This window comes from Nycticebus coucang, chromosome 18 (assembly GCF_027406575.1).
Source record: "Nycticebus coucang isolate mNycCou1 chromosome 18, mNycCou1.pri, whole genome shotgun sequence".
In the NCBI taxonomy this organism is placed as follows: Eukaryota; Metazoa; Chordata; class Mammalia; order Primates; family Lorisidae; genus Nycticebus; species Nycticebus coucang.
Genome location: NC_069797.1, coordinates 75,587,299 through 75,611,143, shown reverse-complemented (window position 1 = coordinate 75,611,143; position 23,845 = coordinate 75,587,299). Strand labels below are relative to the sequence as shown.

The 23,845-nt window shown below is 48.3% G+C and overlaps 1 protein-coding gene and 1 non-coding gene across 6 annotated transcripts in view; both read right to left on the bottom strand.

The window, feature by feature from the left end:
• SEC14L1 (SEC14 like lipid binding 1) overlaps nt 1-17,955 on the bottom strand; it is a 94,282-nt gene extending 76,327 nt beyond the window's left edge. The window contains exons 1-3 of one of the 5 annotated variants that reach the window (XM_053568295.1): nt 17,933-17,955; nt 17,409-17,514; nt 14,291-14,388 (exon numbers count right to left, since the gene is read on the bottom strand). The gene's annotated coding sequence lies outside the window, so the exon portion shown is untranslated. The other 4 variants (XM_053568292.1, XM_053568293.1, XM_053568294.1 and 1 more) reach the window with 4 other exon arrangements.
• LOC128571457 (small Cajal body-specific RNA 16) lies at nt 17,189-17,372 on the bottom strand. The gene has a single exon (XR_008375866.1). It is a non-coding gene; the product is annotated as a small Cajal body-specific RNA 16 (non-coding RNA).
• Nucleotides 17,956-23,845: the final 5,890 nt, after the last annotated feature.

Here is a 23,845-nt window from a genome sequence, read left to right as displayed (position 1 = left end):
CGACAAAAGTTAAAAGGAAGTGGCTGGCCTGCAGCCAGTTTCAACTATTGTGCTGTTTGCACAGAAAGTACAGAATTAAGCAGCACAGGAGAGCATATTCCAAGGAAAATGTCTGCAAGCCTACAAACTGAACATTATGATCCCACTTTCAAGAAAACAGGAATCTGAGGACATGGGCATTTTATGCACGTGGTTAATGTAACAGCTAACAGTCTGTTAAACTGCAATGAGGTGGAGGGCTCTTGGCCAGGAATTAGTAGATCCTAAGTATTTGTGGGTTCTCTCGAACCTGTTTTCTCTGACTCCCGTGGAGTATACGATAAACATATATACTTCCAAGGCCAGACATGGAAAACAAAAGCTACAAAATGCAAAGAGAAAATATACCTTTGGAGAACTAATAAACTAAAGAGTTTATTCTCTTTCCAGAGTATTAAATAAAAATTACAGGAGGCCATTGTTTTGTACTGAACTCCTGCACTAGGCCCCAACAGACCATACTAAAAATCAAAACAGAGTCACCTGGGCTCACCAAACTGAAACTGGATTTTAACGGGGACTTGCAAGAAATTGGAGAGAACTAATGGTCTAATTCCCAAACTCCCTGTGTCAATCCTCACAACTAAGAGTAACCTGCAGTTGCCTGGCATGAACCAACCCCCTGCCTTTCCAATGTTCTCCCTCCCTTCTCTGCCTTACAAGGAATGTTAACTTGGAAATGACCAGTCTGATTTTTGTTCTTTGTTTCTGTTTTCTTCAGCCCTACTCTGGCTATCAAACTTCCTTCCCTCTGCTCACTGAACACTTATGCTGTTTTCTGGAATGAAGTGTTACCTGACCCTAGAATCACAAAGAAAGCCAACTGACAGCTTTACACTGAATTTGTTATTTTGTCTTTTGGCAAGAGGTCTGTGGTGGATCTGTCATCTCAGAAACTCAGGAGGCCCAGGCAGGAGGATCACCTGAGCCCAGGAGTTTATGGCTGTGTTGCGCTATCATCACAACTGTGAATAGCCACAGCACTGCAGCCTGGGTGACAGAGCAAGACCCTGTCTCTCAAAGAGCATCAGTATCAAAAACATCCTCTTTAACTCAGGCATCAGAATTTTTTTCTTTAGGAAGAAACAGTTTTAAGAGGGCCAAGATAAAAAGTTATCTGAAATGGAAGATAACAGGTACATACACAATAAGCTTGTGCAAGTGGGTCCCAGCCTCTGGCCCTGTTTATTTATCAATGGAAGGAACTAAGACAGCAGGGGGTCGAGCCAGCCTCTCGCCTGTAGAGACGCAGGGCCTCCCCCCTTCTAGACTCTGGTTGTGATGACCACGTTTAACACAAACTCAGGACTCCAGATAAGGGTGAGGACAGAGCTCCACTACGCTGAGCTGCTTTACGGAGATTTTATTGAACATACTTATTTGGTCCCCTCTATACACCTACCCAAAGGGCTGGAAGAGGCCAGGCGTTATAGCTCACACCTACAATCTCAGCAATTTGGGAGGCTGAAGTGGGAGGATTATTTGAGGTCAGGATTCTGATACTAACCTGGGTAAGTTAGCAAGACACAAATCTACAAATATTTGTAAAAGGGCTGAAAGAAACTGCTCAGTGGAGAAAGTATGAATCTGGGTGTGTGTGCATGGGAGTGTCTGCCTGCTGCCAGGAACCCACATAAACATGAGCGCCAGGTGGTCATATTCAGAGACTGCAAGAAACTCAGTCAGCAAAGTGCCCGTCTCCAGGAGACACTCAGGTGCTGTTCACAGCGTTGACAAGCTCCAAGTCAAGCTTGAAAACCAACTCAACCACCAACACGTACAAAACCTTTAAATTCCACTTGTAAAATAGGCCTGTGTTGTCATCAGCAAAAATGTCCAGGACAGCGCCTTTAAGTCCCTGGGGATCGATCGGCAAGATGCTCAGTGGGAGAGGTCGGGATGACTGGCCCGGGGGTGGCATCTGCTGATCTGGTCCGCAGATTCCTGTTTCTCCTCTCTCTTCCCTGGCCTCTCAGCCTCTGTCAGTGTCCCTCCCTCCCTCTCCTTCCACATCTTCATCAACAGAGCGTAACACAGAATGGAAATTACAACACTTTGTACTTTAAGCACGATTTTTTTTTTCACTTTGTCTCCCTAAGTAGAGTGCTGTGGTGTCACAGCTCATGGCAACCTCAAACTCTTGGGCTGAAGTGATCCTTTTGCCTCAGCCTCCCGAGTAGCTGGGACCACAGGCGCCCATCACAGCACCTGGCCAAATTTTTTCTATTTTTAGTAGCGACAGGGTCTCAATCTTGCTCAGGCTGGTCTGAAACTCCTGAGCTCAGGAGATTCTCCTGCCTCAGCCTCCCAGAGTGCTGGGATTACGGGTATGAGCCACCACACTGGGCCTCTAAAACACTTTTAATATTTTTGTATTTTTCATTAGTTTGAAATCACCACGAATGAGATTTTTTTCTTGTCCTCCCCCACCCCCGGCCCTCACTAGTGGTGAGCCTCTGTTCCTGTCTGTAAAGTGGAGGTTAAGAATGAGCCTGGCCTGAGTATCTGTTCCCAGGCCTAAATGAGACAAAGGTAAAACCTGGGACCAGGCCTGGCCCGGGGCCAGCAGCACTCAGGCAGAGGCTGGTTTCTGTTTGCAGCTGGTTTTCTTCCCTGGGGTCTTCAGGACTGGCTGAATAAATCAGATTCTCCTCTGCCCCAGAACCCGAAGCCCTGAACACTTAACTGACCGGCTGTTTCTCTCCAGCACATCTGGATTCTTTGACGGTAAATTGTATGCCGTGGGGGACACAGGGACTCTTTCAGGTGGGGCACAAGCTGCTTCTCTGTGCACAAAATGCTACGCTGATGGCCAGACACAGGTGTCACGGGGATGAGGCAGCCAGGCAGGGCCGGACACAGAGGAAACGCCTGGGACTGGAGGCCAGAGCCAGCTTTTCCCCTAACTTGGAAGAGCAGCCAAGTAGCTGCAAGCCCCTGACCTGGGGGCAGAGGGAGGGGGTAACTTCCTTAATTCACAGCACAATTAGGTTGGTGAAGGAATATTCAGAACAAGAAGTGTCTTTTCCTTTCCTTCTTTTTCTTCTCTTTCTTCTGAACTCTCATCTGCCTAAAAGCAGAGCATCCCCAAAGAATTCAAATGTCCTAAATTCCCTCCTTGGGGAGCTCTGACTCTTATTACCCATCCAGGGACTCAGCAGGGTAAGACGTCTCCCAGGAGGCCACTTATCCTTGTCCCCATTAAGAGGGGTTCGTGGGCTCCTCATTTCTAACCATGGCCTTGAGTCCTGCCTTCCTGTGAACTCCAGTGAACCTGAAGGAAGACATCAGCCTTTTCTCCTGTGAACTCACCTTTGGTCAGTTTAATTTGCAGGCCGGAGAGGGTGAAATTCTTCCTCCCCAACGAGGCACTCATGTCCCTTTACTATAACCTCGTCCTCATGTAATCCTTTGGAGATTAACCCAAATGTTTTCTTAATTATGAGAGAGTGGGGAATACATATCATATCACAGAAAAGTGGATGTAAGCACAGTTGAGACTGGCCCAGCAGGCGCCGGTGCTCTGCAGTGCTAACCCCATCTCTCACAGGCTCAGAGAGCGGCGGGGACCACCCGTGGTCATGAGCTGGTCTTCACTTTCTCATTGGCAAACACCAGCCCTGCACTCGGGCACTGTGCTAGGCCCAGGGATGTGAGGGTGAATGAGACAGTCACCACCGCCCTGGAGTGGACTTGCTAGCTGAGGAGAGACAAAGGAAGAAAAAAGTAAAACACAAAAAGGATGCCTTGGGATAAGGTCCCGGCTCTGCCCCTCAGGGGACAATGTGACAATGGGCTCCCATCTTGCTTGGGAAGTGAGGGAAGGCCTCACTGGCATTGGAGCTGAGAGCTGGGTCACAAGAGGGAGGGAGACAGGTGAGGAAGGGGCATTCGGGGTGGCAGGGACAGGAAGTGCAAAGGCCGCCCGCCAGGAATGACCAAGGTGAAACTGGGACCCCACCCCAGTGCCAAATGAGCCCTGAATCCTGAGGTCTCTGCGCACTGTGGCCCCTGAGGGGCTGCCCAGGGCCACATGAAACACAAATGCGATGCAGAAGAGCCCTCTTGGGAGAGCGTGACGCGAGGCAGGGGACTGCTGCATCCAGACACTCTAAAATGCCTCAGGGGTCAGACAGGAAGAATGTTTCTTATCCAGGGAGCACAAAAGTCCAGGGGAGCCCAGTGTGGAGAGGGTGGAGGGCGGCTGCGTGGGACAGACTCTTTATGGGGCCTTTCCCCTGGATGACAAAATCCAAGGGCCTGGGGGAGGGGGAAGGAAGACAGAAGCTCAACCCGGGTCCCATAACCCACACTTTGTTCCCAATGACTGGGGACAAGCATTCCAGCTGGTCACTTGTAGGACCAAGAGTGGGCACCTGTAGTTTCATCTGAATCTGAGGTCATGGAGACCGGCTCCAGTGGCAATGCTGGCTTGGGGAGCACATCCCCAAGATTGGAGGGACACAGACATCGGCACGGCCCCTGGACACGGATGATGCACAAATCTGTGAAACATTCCGTATAAAAAAACCAAGCCCTCCAGAAACAGCACTGAGGGCTGTTTTAAGCACTGCCCTTCTCCAGGAGCTCAGGCCTGGGGTACAATTTGACATGGCCAGTCCTGCTTTTTGTGGAAGACAAAGGTGGCTGGGCAGTCTGGAGGAGGCACATCTCCCAGGGACACTGAGCAGTGTCTAAGCTGTGGCCAAGGCCCAGTTCTGCCAGCCGCCTGCACTCCCCAGAGACCTGGAAAAATCACTTCGGTTTTGCTGAATTAGAGTTGCCAAATAAAATACAGAACCGTCAGTTATGTCTTGAATTTCAGATAAATTTTCTTAGTGTGTGGTATTATGATAACCAGATACTGGTTTTCACCTGGGTTCTTGGCCTGTGACTCCCAGAGCCCTTGCTGTAATGTTGGGGTCTGTTAGGCCTCTGAAAACAGTCTCTCTGATCTTCTCCTGTCCCCTTTCCCCTGACTTCCCATAAATTCTCTGCCCTACTTTGACTGTGGATCATCAGACCCCCATTTCAGAAAGGGCCCTGCCTGCACCCGAGGAAGGGTGCTGCCCAGAGAGGCCAAGAAGATCTGGACACACAGGCCTTGCTGCACATCTCCACTCTTTGAGTAACAGATCAGTCCCTTTGCCCAATCTCATTTCAAGTTGTCTGTGCTTCAGTTGAGCCCATTCAGGTCTCCACAGAAGGCCCACAAGGACAGGGTTCAGGCCAGATACGGTGGCTCATACCTATAATCCCAGCACTCTGGGAGACTGAAGCAGGTGGACCCCATGAGCTCCTGAGTTCAAGGCCAGCCTGAGCCAGAGAGAGACCCTCTCTCTCCTAAAATAGAAAAACTAGTCAGGCAGGCCAGGTGCACTGGCTCATGCCTATAATCCTAGCATTCTGGGAGGCTGAGGCCGGTGGATTGCCCGAACTCAGGAGTTCGAGACCAGCCTGAGCCACAGGGCGACCCTGTCTCTAAAATAGCTGGACATTATGGCAGGTGCCTGTAGTCCCAGCTACCCAGGAGGCTGAGGCAAGAGGATTGCTAGAGGCCAACAGTTTGAGGTTGATGTGAGCTATAACGCCACAGCACTCTATGGAGGGTGACAGTGAGACTCTGCCTAAAGGGAAAAAAAAAAAAAGGACCAGGTTCAGAGCGCGCCCAGGCAGCTGCACATGAAGAGGTCCCCAGGGGTGGTGCACCCTTCCCATGGACCTCCCTCTGCATCTCTTCATCTGTGATCTTTGCCATATCCTTTATAATAAACCAGTAAACATGTTTTCCTAAGTTCTGTGAGCTTCACTTGCAAATTAATTAAAATCAAAGAGGGGTTCACAGGAACTCCAACTTGAAGCCAATTGGTTGGATGTTCTGGAAGCCTGGGCCTGCAACTGGTGTCTCATGAGGATCTGATCTGAAGCTCTCTCCATGTAGACAGCATCAGAATTCAGTTGAAGTTGAGAACACCCAGCTGGCATCTATAGAAGAAATGACCACTCAGTGTGGCAAAAAGCCTCCATGTGCTCAGTCGGCCACAGGGGCCTTTTCTGTTGCTTATGTGATATGAGAACAGAGGAGACTCAGATTCTCCACTCTTTAAGGCCTCATGCAATACTCAGGACTTAGTGTAAGAATTATGCGTTCATTGTTCATCTGAAACTCAAACTAAACTGCTTGTTTTACAAATCTGTACTTTTATTTGCTAAATCTGACGTCCCTTCGCTGAGTGGATATCTGAGTCTTGCCTTTTCTTTTCTGTGCTATCTCCCATCACAGGAGCAGCTCCCTGCAGTTCCGGACCCTCCTTCCCAGCTCCTTCCTATGAAGGTCAGCAGACCAGGAGCTGCTCTTCCAGAGGACAGATGTCCCAGAGCACCCCGGAGGGATTGTCCCAGGACCCGGCATCTCCTGTTTGGTGCTCATGATAAGGGCAGAAGGCAGCGTGAAGACACTCAGAGAAGAGACCCAATTAACTGAAGTTTTCCCACTTGGTTCCACAGCAAAACCAAGATTTGAACTTTGAATAGAGTACTGCAGAATCTATCATCATTTGGTAAAAATACAATATATATAAATACATATATATATAGATAGATAGATTGGTCTTGTCCACAGAACTAGTCCTAGGGGTGACCGCATAGTGACACAATGCCTTTGCGAAGTCCCTCTACTTTCCCTGGCAAAGCGGCTACCACAGACTCAATGACAATCACCCTCTTTCCTACCAGGATATAAATATAGACGTCTAATCTCTAATCCTGTTTATGCCAGAAGGGTCACACTGGGGACAAAGACTGTCCTTCCCATAAGAATCCAGGGTCCCAGGCTTACAGGTAGTTACATCACTTCCTGGCAGGCCGGGTACCCCAGGGAAGGTTTGGAAATCTGAAGGGAAGATCTGGGGGGTGACTTAGATGGTCCTGGATTCACAGTCTCAGAAAACACTGGTGATGAAAGGCAGTTGGAAAAAAAAATTCTAGGACAATACTATTTTTTGGAGGCTCTAGAAGTCTCCAGCCAGAAGTCAAATCTTTGGCTTTATTAGTCATTTAGAGTAAGAGCAAATACAAATTACAAGTTAAAGACTTAATTCTCCCCATTGAAAACGGAAAGAGACCCTCCACCCCCCACATCCTTTTCTTTCAGAAGTTCTTTCTCTGTCCTTTTCAAAGTTCTTGTAAATCTTTCAGGTTAAATTCTTTGCCAGTCTCACAAATCAAGTTATGTTTCCTCAAGACCCCAGAGCCATCTCTTTGAATGGTAATTATTCAGGAAGGTAAGACCAGGGAGGAGATGACAACACCTGACTCCACGTGGCAAAGCCCACTGACTATGCAGCAGGCTTTGTCCGCTCAGCCGTGTGAGGAAGAGAATCTGTCTTCGCAATTCCATTAGCAGCGGCCTGGCTGCTCACTGGGTTTGGGTTTACTGCTTATTCACTAAGATTGTTTTTTTTAGGCTGGGCGCCTGTAGCTCAGCGGCTAAGGCGCCAGCCACATACACCAGAGCTGGCAGGTTAGAATCCAGCCCGGGCCTGCCAAACAACAACTACAACAACAACAACAAAAAATAGCCGGGCGTTATGGCGGTTGCCTATAGTCCCAGCTACTTGGGAGGCTAAGGCAAGAGAATCACTTCAGCCCAAGAGTGACGCCATGGCACTCTACCCAGGGCAACAGCGAGATTCTGTCTAAAAAAAAAAAAAGTTTGTTTTCTTTCACTTCTACCTTTGTGGAAAGGTTTTCTGGGCTGTGAAATTTTGTTTTTAATTATATTTCCCTTACATGTGACTCCAGTTTTATTAAGCAGACGCAAGGCACTCTCTGCACGTTAATAACTACCTCTTGCTGCCCTTACGGTGGTGAGAAGCTTCAGAGAAGCCACCTTGCATAACACAGAAGCCCAGGTGAATAACCTAAAAGGAATCACAACCATGATGCGACTGTGCTAGGAAAGTCTTCCCTCATGCAGGAAACTGACTTAGAAGAGAACACGTTGTGTATGTAAATACCATGAGCAGTAAGGACTATACGAGGTATCCTACAAAGCCAGCCCACACCTAAGTCCGTCCCACCATCTGTGAGAAAGGAAAGCCTTCCCTTGCTCATCCAGGTGGGGTCCCTGGACCGCAGGATTGGCACAGCCTGAGAGTGTGCGAGCAATGCAGAATCCCAGGCCCAACCTGACCTACGAACCCAGAAGCTGCATTTTTGACAAGATCCCCAGAGGACTCCTTTGCATGTCACTTGGGAAGCCCCGAACTACACAACAAATTCACTTCTGTTCTTCGATCAGAAATGCAGCAAGATGGGCCTTCTGGACCAAGGCAGAAATTTAACCAAGACAGTGATGATCTGGTCAAAAAAAAAAAAAAGGGACTATAGAATAAAAGACTGGCTTAAACCAGGCTTGGGACAGAGCCCTTTCTACCTGGTATAATTCATAATTTCCTTCTGGGTAGAGATTGGCATGATTGGTAAGGAGTTTTCTGGGAAACCACTTAACCCAACCAACCACCCAGCTGCCTGTTCAAAGCTTCAACCACTGTTTTTTTTCTTTTTCCTTTTTTGAGGCAGAGTCTCACTCTGTCACGTTCCCTTGCTCATCAAGGTGTGGTTCCCTGGACCACAGGATCGGCACATGGGTAGAGGGCTGTGTTGTCATAGCTCACAGCAACCTCAAACTCTTGCACTTGAGCAATCCTCTTGCCTCACCCTCCGGAGTAGCTGGGACTACAGGTGCCTGCCATGATGCCCAGCTAATTTTTCTATTTTTAGTAGAGAAAGGATTTTGCTCTTGCTCAGGCTGGTCTTAAACTTCTGAGCTCAAGCAATCCACCTGCCTCAGTCTCCCAGAGTGCTAGGATTATAGGCGGGAGCCACATTTCTTTCCGTCTTTAGCTTACTAATAATAAATGGGCCCTTATGTTTTCCTAAAAACCATCCCTAACTTCTGAATTGACATAATAGGGCCCTGCTCCTTGCATACAAGATGGCAGCTAAACTTTAATGCATATTCATAACTCAACTGTCTAAAAAGTCTTCTTTCACTTGTCTAAGAAAAAATTGGAACAGATAAATTAATGTGATTGACGTTGTGTAAAGTTATGCTGAGAAGCCACCAGGAAATGTGGGAAGAAATTAGCAAGAAGTTCAAAGAAAAACCAGCCAAAGAAAAGCAAGACAACTCGAGGGGAATTGATGAGGGACAGCGGGACAAGCAGAGCATGCACCGTAACGCGAGGTGCCGGCTACGTTTTGCACACACCTGATCCTGTAAGCATGGAAAGCAGCCTTACGGAGAGCAGAGGAGGAGACTGCTGGGAAGATGAGGAAGCAGCAGAAACGAAGTCAGGAAGAGCTCTGTGTACATTTACCAAAAAGGAAGTAGACAGACCAGGGCTGAGATGAGTCAGGACACAGGGACAGGCAGGGGAGAAGAGCAGAGGGAATGGAGGTGGCTGTCCCAGGGGCGCCCAGCAGGCACGTGTAGTCTGAGCTTAAACTAGTGCACGCGTTACTTTCAGAAAAAATTTAAAACAAAACCCATGCAGTCAGAAGTGAAGCTTTCATTTCATTTTGACCTCTCACTGCCTCTTTTTGTCCTGCCCATTAACTTAAGGAGTGAAGTGCTCGAAACGATGATGATACCCTGGTGAAGGGGACCGAGGTGCGTGCCAGATCTATGGGGGCTTTGCTCATAACTCACTTGACAGGACAACCAAACCATGTTTTCAAACAGGTTCGTGTCAGAAACTGGACTTTAAGAAACGCATTAATTGCACAGCAGCCAGGCACAGGAGGAGGAATGTAGCTTTCTAATGGACGTCAACGCTGTCCTAAGTCTTGATTTTGTTAGCAAGGAATTTGCTGTTGAACAAAAGCATGTCTTATTTTAACTCAATCCAACAATCTAAATGCTCTGCTGCTGGTGGCTGCGCTCCTAACGTGGCATTGCATAACCACTGTTACATAACTCCACAGCTGACAGTCGTGGCCATGTGACCTTCCAACCACTTAGACGGATCTCTTATTACATTAGCAATAAAAGAACTAGTTTCTCCTGAAGCTGCACAATTAATCTTAAAAAAAAAAAAAAAAAAGCCAGAACACTTGTTTTAAATGCATTCACTGGTGTTAACCACATAAAACAAAACAGCCTTCCTGCTCATAAAGATTATAGGACAAAGTACTTTTTGCAGTCCTGTTACAGCAATTTAAATAATGGTATCAGTGAAATAAACCTATCTACTCTGTTGAAAAATCAAATTCCTACAGGGTTCCTAACCTCAAGGAGCTGAGGTAGAGGTTCCAACAGGGAAGGGAACAATGACAAACAGGGTGCATTCCATCAATGAGACGACCACGGGGTGAGGACAAACCCAGGGTGAGTCCTGTCACTCAGACAGGCAGTCTCCGGCTTCCCCAACACCATGGAGGACACAAGGTCTTAATGGGAAATGCTCCTGATGCAAACTACTTTATGGGGTCCCTAAAAGATGAGAGAAAACTTGAGCTACACTGCTCAGAGGACAAGCGTGAGCCCCACGCCCTCCTCCGTGAAGGCCCTGTGAGACCTCATAAGCCCTTCCAGTTCCCTCCCCATCCTATGGGTCACCCGGGTGCTCGGAATGCTCTTCCAGGCCCCTGGTGACTTCCTTCCTTACCTAAGGGTTTGGCTAAAGGCCACCTCCCTGACCACCCCACCTAAACCTGTAAACTGCACCTGACTGCCCTGCACAGCTGTTGCTTTACCTTCACAGCTCTCAGCTACCCCCATTTCCCAATGATTTATTTACCGTCTCCCCACCCTGGAAAATCAGCTCCCTGAGGGCAGGGAGTTCGTTGTGGTCCTGGTGTAGCTTAATGCTGCCAGGATTGAGTGCTCAACTAATCATGTTTCATTCACCGGGCTTATAAACCAGAGAATATACAGACCTCTGCTTAAAATGACACTTGAAGAATCATCTCTCTTACCCCCAATTCAACAGCACTGTTCTAACAGGTAACCGCCAGCGACCTAAACCATGCTGGCTCTGCATAGGCTTTGTTCAGGCTGGGTGTGCACCTTCCAGTTTCAAGTAGGAGCAACACCAGTGCCAGAGATGTTGCTACCAGGAGTGTTCAATCTTTTTTTTTTCTTCTGCTGCACATTGGAAGAAAGAGAGCTAGCTGACTTGGGCCATACATTACATACACAAACACTAACTAAAGCTGATGAGAAAAAAACAAAACAAAACATTATTTTCTGTGGTATCTGACACCAAAATGGGTAGAAGTCCTCACAAAGTCAGCCCACAGGCTGCAGGTTGGACACCTCTGGCCCCTGAATACACGGGGACTTCTAGTACAGGTGTGTGTTGCCTCCTTGCCAAAGAGAATCTTTTCCGGCTGGTGCCGGGAGTCACCTGTGCTCTCACGCCCAGGTGTGAGTGATAAACACCTCTCAGGAACACTCTGCCACCAAGTATCCCGAAGATTCTTAATCACGAGCCGAACCCTGCAGATGAATCTTCTGCATATCTTTCTGATGAAAGGTCTTAGGATAAAACACCACCACACCAAACTTTGCACAGGTTATGAAAGGAACAGTTTGGTGTAGGACCACATCCTCTAGTGGACGAACAGAGAAGTTCAAACTCCTCACTTGCAGTAACTTCTTTAGTTCAGCTTTTGGACTTCTGATACAAACCTGTATATCCCATAGCTACTTTTTATTTTTTATTATTTTTTTTCCCATAGCTACTTTTAACATTTAAAAAATGATCTTCTTTTTTCTGGCTCCCACACGTGCAAAAGAAAGACTTCTTAACCACCCATTGCTATGACTGAAAAGAAAGCCTTTCAAAGATAGGACTCCTGCCACCTGAACTCTCACACATTTCAGAACAGAAAGCCATACATCCCAAAGCCCATCACGATATGCTGAGGCCCCATACATGTCTTCGGCCAGGCGTGGTGGCTCATGCCTGTAATCCTAGCACTCTGGGAGGCTGAGGCAGGTAGACTGCCTGAGCTCACAGGTTCAAGGCCAGCCTGAGCCAGAGCGAGACCTCTGCCTCCAAAAAAACAGCTGGGTGCTGTGGCTGGCACCGGCAGTCTATCTTGGTTGGGTCAGTCTTGGTTTGGGAGTTTAACCAGACACATTGGGGCTTGGCACCTGTAGTGCCCTAGCCACGTACACTGGAGCTGGAGGGTTCGAGCCTAGCCCGGGCCTGCCAAACAACAATGACGGCTACAACCAAAAAATAGCCGGGTGTTGTGGCAGGCACGTGTAATCCCAGCTACTCGAGAGGCTGAGGCATGAGAATCGCTTAAGACCAAGAGTTTGAGGTTGCTGTGAGGTGTGACACCATGGCACTCTACCCAGGGCAGCATAGTGAGACTCTGTCTCAAAAAAAAAAAAAAAAAAAAAAATCAGACACAATGGATCCCGGGCCCCTCTGAGCAGTAGCATCTATTTCACAGTATTGAAAGTGCTTACGGGAATGCAGTTTGTCTTGACAGGGCTGTTTGTAAGGGTGAGAATGTCCCTCTTACCCCAGGGAGGGTGCATGAGCGTCCCTGTGAGTCCACTTAGGGCGGCAGCACTGAACGAGTAGTCAGTAACTGGGCATCAGTGTGGTTCATTCCAAAAATATAAACATGTGCTGCTTTTATTGCAGTACAAGTCACATATGAACACCGTATTACTAAGGTAGTTAATGAGTGTTCTCTCTCTGAAGACAAGTGCGTGGAGAACGTAGGTGACTGTTTGCTGTGGGGTGGATGCTCTTGTGAGCATCTTGCTCTCTTACTAAGAGGGTAAAAAACCTACCCCTCCACACACACTTGGGAAGGGGCAGGCATCTTCCAGAAGCAAACTATACCTGTTAAGACCCCAAAATTTGCCATGGTGCAGCCCCCACCCCAAGAATTTCACTTTCCTTAAAAGAGGGAAAATGTCTAGGAGTCCTCAAACTACGGCCCATGGGCCACATGAGGCGGTGTGATTGTATTTGTTCCCGTTTTGTTTTTTTGCTTCAAAATAAGATATGTGCAGTGTGCATAGGAATTTGTTCATAGTTTTGTTTTTTTTTTTTTACTGTAGTCTGGCCCTCCAATGGTCTGAGGGACAGTGAACTGGCCCCCTGTTTAAATAAAGTTTGAGGACCTCTGATGTAAACAGTAAGGAGGATGGGATGAAAAGTCTACAGTGGTCCAAAGTCCACCCGGGCCCAGCACCCCCCCGCCCCCAAGCGCTTCACAGGATCTGCCCATTTAACCCCACAAGCACCAGTGTGCTGGGAGGCCAGGCAATAACTGGAACCAGTGCCCAGCATGACATGGCCATGTCCCAGGTTAGCAGTCACTTCTGGCAAATTCTACCCAAAGTGAAACATTCCTTCTGAACAGGGTTGACACTACTACCTGGAACACAGCAGCCACCCCTTGTCCCTGCACTGTCATTTTTCAATAACTTACCTTCCTTGAGGACAAACGGTGCCCCAGGGCTCCCTTCCTGTCCAAGTGGCCCTGGAAATCATTCTTTCAAAGTAGTTGGAAACAGCACCCACCAACTGTGTGTCTTCAGTAGAAGTTACACACTCAGACATGTAGACACTGGGCACAGGGACCAGAGCATAAAAAGTTGTGTTCAGGGACAGGCACAGCGGTTCACACCTGTACTGCTCTGGGAAGCCAAGGTGGGTGGATTCCTTGAGCTCAGGAGATTGAGACCCTATCTCTACTAAAATAGAAAAATTAGCTGGGCATGGTGACTGGCACCTGTAGTCCCAGCTACTTGGGAGGCTGAGGCAGAAGGTTCACTTGAGCCCAGGAATTTGAGGTTGCTGTGAGCTAGGCTGAAGCCATGGCACTCTATCTAGAGCAGGCGTCCTCAAACTGCGGCCCACGGGCCACATGAAGCGGGGTGAATTGTATTTGTTCCCGTTTTGTTTTTTACTTCAAACTAAGATATGTGCAGTGTGCATAGGAATTTGCTCACAGTTTCTTTTTTTAAACTATAGTCCGGCCCTCCAACAGTCTGAGGGACAGTGAATTAGCCCCCTGTTTAAAAAGTTTGAGGTCGCCTGATATAGAGCAACAGAGTGAAACTGTCTCAGAAAAACAAAAACAAACAAAAGAAAAAACCCCACAAAAGGCACCTTTAGGTCAGACTCCATTTATTTGTACCCATATAAAACAGGGCCTTAAGCAGGCCAACATTCAAAAGGTATAGAGTTAAGAGTTAAAGCAAACCAACCTGGGAGGTCCTAAGCCAAAACAATTACATTCCAGGCACAAAGAGTGGAGACAAAGGCAGATTCTCACACGCCTGCACAGATCCTCCAGGACGCTGACCTGCAGAGAGAGTCCATCTTGTCAGCATTCATTCTACTGTACCAAGTCTAACTCTTTAAAACTGCCAGCACCATGAAATACTCTCCAGAACCTATCTTCTACCCAGTAAGTACATAGTGTGGCAGGGGCCCTGGGATTGTGCCCCACGGGGGATCTTGCCTCACACTGCTAGAGTGAAGGGCCGGTAACCTCCTACTCCAGGTTATCACAGGGACGTCCTAACCCATCTCTCTCCAGGCTGTCACTGGTAGACCACAATCTGCGGCCTCAGAAATCTGCAGGCAATAAAGCCACCTGACCTCGTGACATCAAAGTCCCTATGACCCAGCACCAATCTGTATGTTGTGACTTCCTTTGCCTTCCTTCCCTCTAGCCGTGCATTCCCTCCTACGGCCCCCACCCCCTCCCAAGCACTTTCATGCTTGCTGGCTTTTGTCAGGTTTCATCAGCTTCAGCTTCCCTCACAGGGCACCTTGCCTGGAGGGTCCCTTCCTCTCGGACCACATGCTCACTGCAGTCTACCTTGTTGGATTCTAAGCCCCTAACTTCAGGCCCCTAACTTCAGGGTCCGTACTTTTCTTTGAATTCCCTCCAATGCACACATCTTAATGCTTTAACCACTGTAGACATTTAAATGCAATGATGATGTCATTTTTCAATCTATTTGCTGAGAACAAAGCAGGCAAAGACAAAAGGAAGAAGGCTGCTTCATGAAGGAGCAGGCTAAACTACAACAAGGAAACGCTGACAGTTCCACAAACACGCTGGCACTGCTGCTCACCACTGCAATGAGGCTAGGTGGGAGGAGCCAGGAGGTCAAGACTAGCCTGGGCAACACAGCGAGACCCACTCTCTAAAAAGATTCTTAGAGAATTAGCCAAGTGTGCTGCTGGTGGCACATGCCTGTAGTCCTAGCTATAGGAGTAAGGCAGGAGGAGTGCTTGAGCTCAAAAGTTAAAGACTGCAACAAGCTATTTCAAGCCACTACACCACTCCAGCCCAGGAGACAGAGCAAGTATCCACCTAACCCCCACCACCACCACCCCCCCACCACATGCCGCACAAACATCTATTGTTTTAAGACCTTCAAGAGAAATCAACTTGAATACCAAAGGAGGACTCTGTCTCACCCTTCACTAGAAAGGATGCACAGGAGATGAAACAGGGATCTACCTGTATGCCATGATTCCCATAAAGGTGTCACCACCCACTCCAACGTCTTCTAGATCCATTTGTGCAACAAAGCTGCCACTAGCCACAGGCAATTATTTAAGTTAAAATTAAAAGTCTGGTCCCTCAGTCACACCACCACACTGCATGTGCTCAATGACACAGTCTTGTGGCAGCTCTGGGTAGTGCAGGTACAGATAATTTCTACCACTGCAATAACTTCTAATTTTTTTTTTTTCTTTTTGGAGACAGAGTCTCACTTTGTTGGTCTGGGTAGAGTGCTGGGTCATTATAGCTCACAGCAACCTCAAACTCTCGGGCTCAAGCAATTCTCTTGCCTCAGCCTTTCAATTAGCTGGTACTACAGGCACCCACTACCACAACCCCCTGGTTTTTCTATTTTTAGGAGAGACAGGGTCTCGATGTTGCTGGGGCTGGTCTCAAACTCCTGAGGTCAAGCAATCCACCTGCCTCCGCCTTCCAGAGTGCTGGGATTACAGGTGTGAGCCACCACACCCAGCCTAGTAAGTTCTGTTTAGATAACACCATTCTGTACATAGTAACTCTTTCAAATTATAGACTTCTTCATATCATCTTGTTTGAAACCCACAATAGTATCCCTGATTCTTAGGACAAAGACCAAATCCATACCTGAACCAAAAGGCTCTGTGTGGTTGGCTTCCTTCCTTACCTTTATAGGTTCATTCCACTCCACTTTGGCTACAGGGCTGTAATAGCCTTTCAGTTCCTTCACCAGCTATTTCCTAGGCCACTAAGCATATGCTGTCCCTGACCTTTTTGGCAAACTCCTACTCATCCTTCAGAGTTCAGCTCAAAAGTTCTGGTCTCCATCAGGCTTCTAATGATATAAATTCTTATAAGAGCCAGGTGTGGTAGCTCAAGCCTGTAATCCTAGCACTCTGGGAGGCCAAAGTGGGTGGACTGCCTTGAGCTCACAGGTTGGAGACCAACCTGAGCAAGAGCAAGACCCCATGTCTAAAAACAGCTGGGTGTTGTGGTAGGTGCCTGTAATCCCAGCTACTTAGGAGGCGGAGGCAAGAGGATCACTTGAGCCCAAGAGTTTAAGTTGCTGTGAGCTATGATGCCACAGCCCTCTATCAAGGGTGGCCAAGTAAGACTGTGTCTTGAAAAAAAAATTTTTTTTTAAACTAGCTGGGCTTTGTGGTGGGCACCTGTAGTCCCACCTACTTGGGAGGCTGAGGCAAGAGGATCACTGGAACCCAGAAGTTTGAGGTTACTGTGAGCTATGATGATGCCAGGTCATTCTACTCAGGGTGACAGAGTGACACTCTGTCTCAAAAAAAAAAAAAAAAAAAAAGAACGAAAGAAATTCTTATACGACTGTGCCTTCCTTCAGAGCATTTACCTTGGCTTGAATAACACCCTTTCAATGCAATCATTTAACCTCTGTCTTCCTCCCTAAGGCTGTGGCTCTCTGAAAACAAGAGCCACGAGTGTTGTGCTCATTTCTGTATCCCTAACATTTAACGTGGTGTCTGGCCAAAGAACCAATAAACATTTACTGAACAAAACAAATAACACCAACACTGCTTATAAACTTTTAAAAGAGCCTGCTCTCTGCTGTTAACTTTCCTTCTTTTAGCGTAGATCCTGTTTGCAGTATCATACATGATCATCAAACTGCTGCTAGAATGCTCACACCTGTTACTGCAAATTCAAATCCCAAGAAAAACTTCCGGGAATTTTCTTTAGGTCAGAGTTGGGCTACCTGGTACAAAGTTGCACCCACAACTGGGCAGGTTCAACAACACAGGCGCCTTTCCCCAGACCATCTGCTTTAGCACACTTCGGCTCCATGCTTGACATACCTGGATTTCCCAAACTGAGGTCTCTCACTCCAGATGCTCTCATTATATAATTCTCGCATAGCTTCACCCAAGGGTCGGGTCTGGATACTTACTACCCGTGGAAACCCTGGGGGAAAGGATAAAAGGATAAGTCATTCGGCGCCTACCAACTTGCCCCACAAACCCGAGCTAACGCAGCCTTCTGCGGGGTCCAGCGCGTCGTACAACCTCGCACTACAATTTCGGCGGCCGCGTACGGACCGAGTTTCTTTTATGTTCTCCCGTCCAAGCCCCGGCTCCCACGCAAGTAATGGGGCGCCCCCCCGGAGTTGCTAGCCCGCGGAGGGACCCCGCGAGGAGGTTTTCTGGTCTGGGGTAGGTGCCTCCCGCCCCCTGCGGAGCTCCAATGTCATCCCGGCGGGCCCCTCTGCAGGCCGCCGAAGCTGCGGACGCCCAGCGTAGCCCAGCGAGCCCGGGGCCTGTGACCAGCAGGAGGCGTGAGCAGGATTCCGCCTGGACACTACACTGCACGCGTCTCAACTCACCCCCGACCCTCGGCAGGCAAGCACTTCCGCTCACGAGCTTCCGTCCGGAATGCCGGGCTTACCATCGAGACAGCGGCTAGAGGGCCGCCCTTGATTTTTTTTTTTTTTTTGAAGTGTAGTCCTCCAAGGCGGCCTTAAAGGGGACGCAGGCATAGATACGAATAACAGAGGCGAAAATCTGGACTGAAAGGGAGGGCCCGAGAGCAAGGGAGGCCGAAAGGACAGCCCCCATCTCCTGAAAGCCACTGGGTGCTTGGAGCCCTGGGCGCCTTGTTCCTTTGCTCCTGCCACCTACCCCCAAGGGAGCAGGTGCAGGGACCACCCCTGCCGAGCTCCCTTTCCGAGTGCAGCCCGGGGGAAGCCACACAGCTGGGAAGGGAGGACTAAGCTTAGGGGAGAAGGCTGAAGCGACTTTGTCTGTTGGGACAGCTGCTGGCAAGCTTTTTACGCCAGAGGACTAGAGGGAAGGCTGGGTGCGGTGGCTCCTGGGACTCTGGGAGGCCGAGGTGGGAGGATCTCTTGAGCTCAGGAGTTCGAGACCCCGTCTCTAATGAAAATGGAAAAACTAGCTGGGCGTTGTGGCCGGGGCCTGTAGTACCCGCTGCTGGGGAGGCTGAAGCAGGACAATGGCTGGAGCCCAAGAGTTTGAGGTTGCTGTGAGCTATGTTGTCACGGCTCGCTACCCAGGGGGACTGAGACTCTGCCTCAAAAAATAATAATAATAAATAAATATTAACATAGAATTATCATATGACCCAACACTTACAGTGTAGGTATATTCCCCAAAGAGCTGAAGAGACTCAAATACTGGCACACTAATGTTCATAGCAGTATTATTCCCAATAGCTAAAAAGGTGGAAATGATGTCCATGGGCGGATGACTGGATAAACAATATGGGGTCTGTTCATACAGCAGAACATTTCTCAGCCATAAAAATGAAGTTCTGATACTGATGCACATTACAAACCTGGATGAACCGTGAAAACATGCTGCTAAGTGAAATAAGACGGATACCAAAGGACACATCTCTTAGGATTCAGTTAATAGGAAATAGAATACACACATTCACAGAGACAAAATGGCTAGGAGGTTGCCAGGGCTGGGGGAAGTGGAGTGTAAGGATTATTTCTCAGTGGTTATAGAGTTTTTGTTTCGGGTGATGGAAAAGTTGTGGAAATTGTGGTGATGATTGCCCAACATCGTGAAGGTACTGAATGCCAACAGCTATACATTTAAAATGGTTAAAATGGTAAGGCTTATGTATATTTTGTCATGCCCAGTTGTCTCTCAAAGACCACACCACCAGACAAGTCGAGTTAAAGAAGAGTCCTTTATTGAAGAGCTGTGACTGTCTCAGTGTCCTAACATGGGGTATCTGAGTGCAGCCCAGAGTGGACAGAGGAGGCTCTGATTTTTATAAGGCAAACTTTTTCCAGGGAGCAAACAGGCATAGCTACAGAAGCAGAAAACAGCAGTTAGGAGAAATCACGAGGCTAAGGCGGCTTAGTCAATTTACAATGTTATGATCACAAGAGCACTTAGTAATTCTTTTTACAAAACAAATACAATTTACAATGTCCTAAGGTAGTGTAGGGACGGGGACTCGCAGGTGGGGGTCGTAAACAGCACCATCACAAAAATCGATAGTCACCAAGGATATAATCAAGAGTGCAGTCAGTAACCTACATCATTAACAATCCTAGTTAAATGCATTCACAGTTATATGAGGGAACCAGTTTCAAAGGTAATGGAATGTAACAGAAAAATAGTAAAGTGGAGTCAAACCTGCTCTTTTAACATTCCCAAATCATATACAGATGGCGTGAAGACCACCTTAATAATTTTACCACAGTAAATTTTTTTCTGGTTAAAAATGGTTGAAATGGTAAACTTCAGGTAGTATTTTAGTGTGTACACACACAAAGGAAGTGGATAGAAGGCCCTCCAAGACACATTTTTAAGTGAAGAAAAAAGCAAAGTGCGGAAAAATATTGTTTGGTATGCTAACATTTATTTTTTCTAACGGTTATTTTAAAAAATAATAAAGAATATTCACACGTTAAAAAAAAAAAACAACAGATAAACTAGGCCATGCTCTGGTGTACAGGGCAGGTCCCAGAGGGTTCTGTGGAGCCCTCAGCCAACAGAGCAGAGGAAAAGGCATGAGACATCCTCCAGGGCTCTTTCCTGGTCTAAAGACATGGTTGGGATTCCAAAGAAAAAAGCACCAAATGCCCATGTGGTAAGTCCAGAGCACTTATTAGGAGACCTTATGCACAGAGAGTTTCAGTATCCTCCAGCCAGTAATTGAGAAAAGAGGTGTTCCACCCAGGTGTGCCCACAATGAGGGGCTGGGCTATGCCATTTACTATATGAGGGCTGAAGGAATTTGGCTCAGATTGATCATTCAGTAACTAAACAGCTTCATCAACACCTGGACATGACCCTCTGATAATTACTACTTCCTCACATTATGCGGTCACTATACCTGGGGCTCTGACCATTTGGCCTCATTGAATCCTCATCTAACCCAGGAGGTGGGTGCTACTCATAGTTCCAATTTACAGAAGAAGACATGGAGACAGGCAGGGGAAACATGCAGCTGGCTGGGCCACAGGGCAGTCAAGTCACTCTGTGTTTCCAAAAACACACAGAAAGAAAGTGTGGCACCGGGGCACCTACACTGCATGTTCCTGTTGCTGGGGGCGGGGGATGGTGGCTGCTGGGACGTGACTGTGTGTCTGCTACAAACGTCTGGCAGAGTGCTGGAAGGCAGGCATCAGTTGGGACCCCACAAGTGATGTCTGCTGAGGGATATTTGTGTTCAAAGCATCCCCTCTGAACACTGAGCTCATTCACACCTGTCACCAGAACTTTGCAGGCATGGAGTGGTCAACTGATTTATGTAACACTTGACTCAGGTTTAACACACAGTCTCATCATGCAGTGACACATCTTGCAAAAGTTGTGATTAAGAGCAGGAAATGGTCCCCAGCTCGGTGCACCACCTGGTAGTCAGCTGAGTAACTTCTGCTCATGTTAAGGAGGACTCTTTACCCTTTTTAGTGGAGTGGCTCCAGCAGGACCAGGAGCCCTCTGACAGAGCCCTGGCACTCCTCTGCGTGGCTCTGGGTGTCCTCACTCAGAGGCTGGGGGCATCTTCAGAAGCTGGCAAGGGCTGCCTTTTGCAACCCACTGGAAGGGTGCTCCCTGCTGGGGTCGGGGAGTCCAAGGTTTGACTGCCAGAGTGTCTCAGAAAGTGTGACCCAGCAGCACATGCCCTGCTCTGGGAGGAGAGAGTCCTTATCTGGCTTTGTAGAGCTGCCACAGCCAGCTGCTGCCTCCTCACACCCTGCATCATTTCCGATGCACTTTCTCATCCTCACAACAGTCACTTCAACCAGGGGCTGTTCTTATCATCTCCAGGTTGCAAATGAGAAAACTGAGGCCTGGGCTCGGCGCCCATGTTCAGTGGTTGGGGCACTAGCCACATACACTGGGGCTGGTGAGTTCGAACCCATCTGGGGCTGCTAAACAGCAATGACAACTACAACAACAACAACAAAAAAATAGTCGGGTGTTGTGGCGGGCACCTGTAGTCCCAACTACTTGGGAGGCTGAGGCAAGAGAATCGCTTAAGCCCAAGAGTTGGAGGTTGCTGTGAGCTGTGACACCAAGGCTCTCTACTGAGGGCAACAGAGTGAAACTCTGTCTCAAAAAAAGAAAAAAGAAAACCGAGGCCTAGAGGTAAGGGATACAGAGCTGGCAGGTGGTGGAACCAGGTTTTTTTTTTTTTATTGTTGGGGATTCATTTAGGGTACAATAAGCCAGGTTACACTGATTGCATTTGTTAGGTAAAGTCCCTCTTGCAATCATGTCTTGCCCCCAGAGGTGTGGCACACACCAAGGCCCCACCCCACTCCCTCCTTCCCTATCTCTGCCTTTCCTTCCCCCCCACATGACCTTAATTGTCATTAATTGTCCTCATATCAAAATTGAGTACATAGGATTCATGCTTCTCCATTCTTGTGATGCTTTACTAAGAATAATGTCTTCCACTTCCATCCAGGTTAGTACGAAGGATGTAAAGTCTCCATTTTTTTTAATGGCTGAATAGTATTCCATGGTATACATATACCACAGCTTGTTAATCCATTCCTGGGTTGGTGGGCATTTAGGCTGTTTCCACATTTTGGCGACTGTAAATTGAGCTGCAATAAACAGTCTAGTACAAGTGTCTTTGTGATAAAAGGCAACCAGGTTTTGAACCCAGCATGGATGCCGTCAGCACATCAGCATCCCCAAGCCTTCTCCAGGCAGGATTACAAGCATGGGTGCCAGGTTTCGCAAAACAAAATAGGTTGCTTAATTATGAATAATTTCACATAAACAATGAATACTTCTTTAAGTATAAGTATATCCCAAAGTTTTCATGGGATGTACTCATACTAAAACATGTCTTTATTGGCTTTCTGAGGAGTTCTGTATTTTGCTTGGCAACCCTGTTGGGGCTGAGAGAGGAAGGAACCCAGGAACAGGAAAGGTAACCAACATGACAGGGACGTGCAGGCCGAGTGTGAGGCTGTTCTTACAGTCCCCGTGGCTCAGGGACAGGCATATCAATCCCCAGGGCCAGCCACAAGCTGTGTCCAAGCAAAGTTTCAGCAGCCTGTGACTGAAGGTGGCTGCGGCTGCTGCCCAGCGTCTAGGATGGCTTTGCGTGGGGGCGGCCCAGAGCATACGTGTAGGGTTAGTGTGGGCCACGCCAGTTGCTCCTCGCTGCCCTGTGGGGTCTGCAGTGGGGCGGCTGCCAGGACCCACCGAGAGGCACCAGGGCCAGGAAGTGAGCCCACTTTGTCCCTGAGAGTTCCTGGGTGATGCTGGGCCCAGGCAGGGGCTGGATTCTGGGAAGCACCTGTGGCCAGGAGTCCCTGTGCCTTGGGGGCCAAAGCCCAGATACCGCCTTAACCCTCTGATAATTTATGTTGCTACAGTTCCTCACACAACCTGGGAGGTGGCGCTCATAGTTCCATTTCACGGATGGGGATGTGGAAGCTCAGAGAGGGCGAGCAACTTTGCTGGTCTCAAGAAGCTGGTGAGTGTTGGAGCGGGGGTTGAAGCCCCATCTGAGTACTTGCTTTCAGCCACCGCACAGCAGACCCCTCATAGCAGAGCGCCCTCCGGTGGACACACTTCAGGATGTACTGAGGCCGGTCATTGCCTCAAGCTGGTCTTAGCTTACATTTCATTTTAATTTATTTGTTCGTTTGTTTTATAGAGATGGGCTCTTGCTACAATGCCCACATTGGAGTGCAGTGGCTGTTCACAGGCATGATGACAGCTCAATGCAGCCCCAAAATCCTGGCCTCAAGCAATCCTTCGGCATCAGCCTCCCTAGTAGCTGTGACTATAGGCTCTGTGCCCAGGCAGTTTACATTTGCCCAACAAAGGCAAAGTAACAAAGGGGCTCCTTCAGCCCACTGACTGCTTGTCCTGGGAACTCCTGGCCTCCACTGGCAGAGGGCAGGGGAGGCTGCAGGGCTGTGCCCAGGACGCCCACAGTGGAGCAGGGGGCCCTCTATCCAGATGTCTTCGTGTGTTTTGTGCGCTGTAACAGGATACCCAAGCCTGGGTATGGAAATTTATTTCTCATAGTTCCGGAGGTTGGGGAGGCTGACATCAAGTCTCCATCATCTGGTGAGGGCCTTCTTGCTGTGTCCTCACAGACAGATGGTGGGAGGGGGCAAACCTGCTCCCCAATCCCCTCTTTATAGAGACGTTAATCCATCCACAAGAGGCCTGGTGACCTAAACACCTCCGGTTAGGGATTAGGCTTCCAACACCTGAATTCTGAGGACCACATTCAGACTCTAGCACCAGGTCAGTGCTGAACTGGCCTCGAAGCTCCCAGT